Source organism: Thunnus albacares, chromosome 9, assembly GCF_914725855.1.
Source record: "Thunnus albacares chromosome 9, fThuAlb1.1, whole genome shotgun sequence".
In the NCBI taxonomy this organism is placed as follows: Eukaryota; Metazoa; Chordata; class Actinopteri; order Scombriformes; family Scombridae; genus Thunnus; species Thunnus albacares.
In genome coordinates, this window is record NC_058114.1 from 11,072,593 (window position 1) to 11,080,204 (window position 7,612).

Genomic DNA, 7,612 nt, shown 5'->3' on the forward strand with positions numbered 1-7,612 from the left:
CCACCGGTACAAGTGCAGCCACGCGGAGTCAGTAAGGTCTTCACTTCGAATATGACACTATCAACATCCTCATCACCGCTGTGATCTTCATCACCTTTTACCAAAAAATCATCACCATCATCATTATTGCCATTCAAACCATTGCTCCCACAACCTGTACATGCAGTTACTACTCACTTCCATCATCATCGTCATCATTACTATACGATTTTTCAGCATCTTCATCATTTCCATCCTCACCTTCATCCTCATGCAAGTATTAAATACTCTGTTGTATCACAGGTGCTCATGCAACTATTCATCATCATCATAATTGTTATCTTCCTCGATTCCATCATCATCATCACCTCTAACATGATGATGACTCTCACATAGAGATGCACTGATCAAACGTTTTTCTTTCTAATTACAATTCTGATACCTTAACTTAAGGAATCTGCCGATTCTTGATCCAATACCAGTGTTTTCTTTTTTCAAAAATTGTAAATTTTGTATTCCTCACTGCAGATTAGGATCATGACGCCTGAGATTACTGTAGCACTAAATACTGAGTCCACTTGATTAATGTAACTGCTGGCAGAAACACAGAATTTTATACTGACACTGATAAAGAAATTGTATTTTGTTTTGATTGACACTTCTGCTGATATCAGATCTGTAAATCATTATCCTCACCTCCATTATCATCATCATCATCATCATCATCATCATCATCATGCTGCATTAAAGGACAATCGTCTTTATCCTCACCCCCAACTTTCACCCTTATTATCATCATCACTTTCTCTTGTTTTAATCATCTTCACCTCCGACATGATGATCATAATCATTGTCTTCATCATCATCACAACTAAACGGATCCAAATAACAAGTTTCAACTCAGTTCTGAAAATAAGAAACAGCCTGTTGAAGAAGATCGACATAAATGCTGCTGAAACTGAATAAAATATCAGCAGAGACCGTGCAGTAAAGTAAGAGATGGCATTTATAGCCTTTGCATGGCATGCTTTTGTTCCAGGCCTATTAACACTTTACCATTACTATTCTGAAAAACAAACTTTCCTTTATAGTCTGGGAATCCCCTCCAAGGGTAATTATTAGAGCAGACTAATAAAAGGGTATTTATTAATGGGAAAGAGACTTGAAGAATGTGTTGAGGTAGGTGCCTGTCACAGAGCCAGTCAGTGTGTTATTCACCACTTTTCAACACTTTTCAGTTTACTCGGCCCAGAGCCAAGTCAAGATGTTTAGGACGCAGGATTAAAGCCCTATTTGTTTATATGAGACTGTAACCCAGCAGAAGAGTCATCTCTGTTGGCAACAAGATGGAGAAAGAATCACCTATATTTTGATTTAGGGGAAATTAAGTTGTATAAATATTTAGTAAGTACTGGCAGGACATGTTCTTGGCCCTGTAGTGGAAACCAGGCTCTTCATTCATATACTGTGGAAAGGCCTGCGTACTGTAGGTTAGAATAAGGTTCCCACCATTTATGGCGTATGAACCCTCAAAATGAAGACATCAGCTGCTGATTATGTATCAATCATAGATGATGTGTGGACACACATCATCCACACATTAGTGTGGACACAAGTTTTGAACAGTTCAACCAAAAGAATGATTTTCCTTCTGAGGTTTCATTTGAAGGACTCCTACAGGCCTGAAGGGGGTAACCACATTCAGCATTTCACAAGAGAAAAGCAAGAATCTAACAAAAGTCAAAAATTATTCTTTCTTATCACAATAAGTGTCTTGTGGCCTCGTAGATTTATTTTAGGATTCTTGGGACTCCCAAATCCCAGATTGGGAACTACTAGTCTAGACAATGTTCTCCTATAGCATGACCTGATCAAAACTGCAATATCACTTCGACAACTATGAAATAGACACACACACAAAGTCAGAATGAGACAAAATGGGAATAAGAAATGTGCCATGACGCCATGCCGTCATTGTGTACAAAGCTTCTGTTTGTGTGTGTGCGTGTGTGCATACCTGACCTCAGAGGACCTTGGCAGTCCTTAAATCAGAAAGCGTAAAATCAATTCTTACACACGTGCACGCATCCACACACTCTCGCTCCCTCGCTCTCTCTCTCACACACACACACACACACACACACGCACGCGCACACAGTAGTTACCCATTAACTAAATGACGGAAAGAATATTTTCATATTTTCATAAAACACCCTGCTCGGGTTTCTGAACAAACCATTAGTGGAGTAAAGACCCTCCCCAACACATACTCAAACATCACACACACAAGCACATGGGCACATTCACACACACACACACACACACACACACACACACACACACACACACACACACACACACACACACACGTAACAGAAGCCAAATGTCTTTGAATTGGCTTGAAAGAAGAATAGAGAGACAGAAAGAGGGACAGACAGACAGAGGCACACAGATGTCTGGCAGAATCTCAGCTCTTAAAGAATAGGTTCACAATTATTCATGTCTGTCTTAAAACAACAGTCAGGTGCCCAAACAAACAATGACACGTTTTTCTTGCTGTAATCATTCCTTCTGTTCATACTGGCCATTCTGAGACCCCCTCATAATGCCCTTTCAGTGTTAGTGATGGGGGACAAAATCCACAGCCCTTCTTCTTGTGCAAAAGAAGAAAATGTGTTTGAAGCTAATATAAAGCTTCAGCCATCCACATTAGTCAAATCAATTCAATGTCTCTTAAGTTATAGTCATTATGGTGCCAAATTCCATCTATTTGTTATGATCCTTCCACCGCAGCTCAACATGAAAACACTGTCAAAACACAAAGAGGGTTTTTTTTTTTTTTTTTTTTTTACTAAAAAGACTAACTGTGGAAAATATCCACTTTATTTGACTAACTCGGACAGCTGAAGCCTCATATTATCTTCAAATAAACTTTTAAATACATTTTGCTAAAAGCAGGACGGTAGATTTTGTCCCTCATCACTTACATTAAAAGCATATTTGGATGAGATCTTGTAAAGGTCAGTATGAACAGGAGGAATGAATAATGCAAGCAAAACCTGTTTCAGTGTTTATTTGGGCACCTGACTTTTAAGAGAAACTTGAAAAATTGTGAACCTGTCCTTTTAAGCAACATAAGTCAATAGAAATCAGCAAGAGGGTGAGTAAACACTACGATCTCTTTATTCAATCTCTTAATCCCACGTTACACACAAAAATGTACTAAAAAGTACAAAAATGTTATCAGGAAAATGTACTTAAATAAAAAATATCACAAATATAAGCATTATTAATGTAAAATGACAACTTTCAAATATTACAGCATACAGCAATAATACAGCATCAATTCTGTGATTGTGTTATTATTTATTCATTAACATGTATGCAGCATTTTAATGTTGTAGCTGATCAAACTATTTAACTATTTTTTATACTTCTGGGTTGTTTCATTTACAACAGTGCATTATGTTGTATCACCTTATATGTTCTGTGTGTGCAATTTTAATCTGCAAAGTAACCATAGTTGTCAAATAAATGTAGTGGACTAAAAAATACAATATTTCGCTCAAAAATTTAGTGGAGTAGAAGTATGTGTTATGGATATTCCATAACTGACCAGGACAACAGAATGTCAAGCTGTACTCTTCTGTTCTCTCAAACAGAAGATAACACATGTTGTTTAATAAACCAGGAGCCTCACAGGCGAACCAAGGCCAGAATGCAGGTCATCATCAGACGCAACAAGACAAACCAAAGATACAGATTTAGGTCATAGGTTTATGATTCGGAACTGACGAACTAGTTTCTATGATTGGCTTAAAGGCTGGTTTTGGACTGTGAGGGTCAGACGAGTTTGGGGACACCGTACGAACAGGAGGTGTCCCTTGAGTCGCTCTCCCTTGCAAGGTTCTTCATTAAAGTTTTCCCAGAATCATCATACGAAGTTTGGTTTGGTCTTCTCTTCCTCAAACTGACAACTGCCAGTGCATCAGCTCCGAAAATCCACAACAGTATGAAGTGGCATAAATAAGGTACAAGTTTTCAAGTATTTATTTTAAAGTAACATGACATATGAACAGTACATAAGTACATGATTTATTTTCCACCATCGTTTAAATTAATTTAGTTGAATATTTGAACCTGATGTTGATTAAAACTGCTACAACAAACCTGTCAAGACTTTCTGGACAGTATCACCATCATTTTATACATTTATACCCCAAGTTAATACAGTCAGTTCTAGTTTGATTGCAGACCTCCGTATCGCTCCTCACTTCTAAATTGTTTTCAACAAGTCAAATACAATAATGAAATGAAAACAAAATGCCAATTCAGTCAGATCAGATTTAACGTGTTTGTTTAGTTTGAATGAGTTTGTGTGGGCAGTTGTAGAGTTGTTCTGTCTGGTCTTATTCACCAAGAATGACATGAGGACAGATTTATATTTGTGTAATGGCTGTTTTCGTATATGTTCACAGAGAAGATTGAGTTTCATGATTAATGTTAATAAACTGGTCCGCTAGAAGTAGCCCTCTGATGATATGATCTTATAAATCGGTCTGTTTGAGATCTGACTTCTGGACCATCATCACAACACACCACACATCACATAAACACTTTTTTATGACAGCTAAACCCTGCAGAATTAACCGTCCCTATGAACTACAACACCGAGAAGCTGTTTCCAATTTTAGATATAATCTTTATGTATTTAACATGTCACTGATCTAATCCAAACTGTGTCATCTATTGAATCCTGGTGTATTTAACTGTTTATGTCACAATCCCTACATGTTATTATCATTCCTGTCCAAGATTACTGAAGTGGTCAGAGATTATTCCCTACAGCTGGAACAACTCGTAGCTCATCTGTTAGTCATCTCATTTCTGTCACCTTCAAAGTCTTCAACAGCCTTGTTACTTAAGTTTTTGGTTCAGGGACATAAAGGTGGTTTATTATGTTTGCTTGGTATACAGTGTGTGTAGTGATGGGGGCAAGGGGTTTCTGAACAGAGCAACAGTGTCACTATGTGGCATATAACTGCAATTGCAATGTCAGTTTCATGAAAGACCTGAATATATATCTAAAGCATGAGATAGCAGGAAAAAAAAAACATATGATAGATAAAATCCTCATACTCTAATATATGGATTGCAGACTAGTTTTCTATGAACTGGATCAGATATCAGATATACATATTGTGTAGGCATTATTTTAAAGTACAGTACACTGCTGTTACACACACACACATACAATGATGAGAATTTTACTGCCCTTGATCCAAAAGTTTCAATATGGACGTCCAGCCAGACTGCTGTTGGAAGTAAAAAGGATGATATCAAGTGACCGTCTGCTCACAGCTGTTTTGCAACCAATAATGGATCGAACCTAATACCATTAGAAGTAGAGCTGCAACTAGCAATTATTTTCATTATCGATTAATCAGTTGATTATTTTCTTGATTAATTGATTAGTTGTTTGGTCCATAAAATGTAAGAAAATGATGAAAAATGTTCACACTGTTTCCCAAAACCCAAGGTGACATCCTCAAATGTCTTGTTTTGTCCCGTCCAACAGTTCATAACCCAAAGGTATTCAGTTTACTATCATAGAGGACTGAAGAAAACAGATAATGTTTACATTTAAGATGCTGGAAAAAGAGAATTTGGACATTTTCCTCTTAAAAAGTGACACAAAGCGTTTAAGTGATTATCAAAATAGTTGGCGATTAATTTAAGCTCTAATTATAAGGATAAATTCACAGCATCAACATTAACAACTTTAACTTGATTGTTGCCTACACTGTAAAACCCTTTAGTTATTTTACAGAGATTTATTTTAAAAATATGGATATTTACTTTGGACATTGTCTGCATTTTTACAGTCCATCCATTGTAAAATAAAAATAAAATCTCATTATAAAACATTGCTAGAATGTCAAACAAATGTATAAATCTGCACAAAAAATGGAAAAGATATTGTTTTCATGCAGTAATCTTTGATAAATTCATAGGATTATCCAATCCATCCACAAGAACTCCCTATCATCAATACAGTGAAAATTCTCAAAATTATTGATCATCTAGCCTTCCAGTAGAAACTGAAATCATGGTGCAGATGGCCAAAATTAGTTTAAACATAATTATGTATGGATTTCTTTATTGCGGACCTGCCCCCAGAACTCAAACAATATCATTGGTTGAGATCATCTCCCCACAGCGTGATTCATCCAACTTTTGCTGCCAGACTTTTTTACCATTTTTTGACTATTTATTTATTTATTACATTTTTTTTACATTTAATTTAAATTTTGCTGTAAAAACAAAACAAAACAAACAGTTGCCTTAATTTTACATTCAGTAATAGGATGTGTATTTTTTGTATTTTTACATAGAATTCAATGTAATTTAACATTCAAGACCACTAAGTAAATGAATAATCCTGTTTAAAAAATTACAATATTCCATTATATTAATTTACAGATTACAGCCTTTATTTTATGGTGAATATTTTTAATAAAAATAATTTACTGTGTTTTTATGGCATTTACACTTAATGTAGAAAAAACAAAAATAATACAGTAAATTTCTGTGAAATAACTTTTTTTTTTTTTGCAGTGTACTATTAGTCCATGTATTAACATACCTGTCAGTCAATTTGTAGAAAGAGTGATATGCAGATTCATATACTGTGCTGAATTTTGGTGACTGCTCCTTTTCTCTTTACATTTGGATTAATATTTCTGTCTTAACAAAGATTTAACCAAGCCTAGAGTAACCTATAGACCCCTGATGCTGTAGCCTGTAACCTCAGTGGAAATTGCTGACTGTGTGTGATGCCTGGAAAACTAACAGATGTAGTAATACAGAACTAGTTCTAACTGTGTAAGTTTGTGTAAAGAGGTCGAGATAACCCACTCAGGCTTATACTCAAATTAACCTTGACCTGTCTACTCTTCCATGTACTGTATCAATGGCTGTTTAGTTGTCCAGGCAAGCCATGTTTATTTTTTGGCACCTTTCAACAACACGGCAATTCAAAGTACCAAATATCAAAGTGCAACTGATGTTTTTCAGATGTTCACTCCAGCCCAGTTGGCACAATAGAAACAGACAAAGCAAAGCATGTATAGTCTTCTAATCAACTAGAGCACCTTGTGTATACAACTTGTGTGTATAAATATGCCAGGGTGACTAAAGGCTGTAATAAAAGAAATCATCAATAAAACAAATCATTAAATAAATATCTTGTACAGCTTACAAGAGTTATAGGTTTTAACAACTTTTCTGTTGTGGAAGAAGTATTGTTTGATATGGACAATCAGCTCTAAAAGGTTTGGCCTTTTGCGTGAGAATTTTGATTTGTGAATACAAACTTTGGTCAAAATGAGTAATGGAATAAAACTGAGAGTAGAGATTCCTATCATATTCAGTGAATCCAAATACTACACTTTTCCAAAATAATGTTAAGTGAGGGTAAATATGTTCAGCAATCAAACGTGACAATTTACTCCACAGTTGTTTTGTTTGAGGGCAAATAGAACAGAGACAATATAATTTGTCTTTTCTTTTTACACCAATGTGCTGCTTCACACTCCAGTCCAGCGGGTGGCGCTAATGCGCCTGTAAGCTG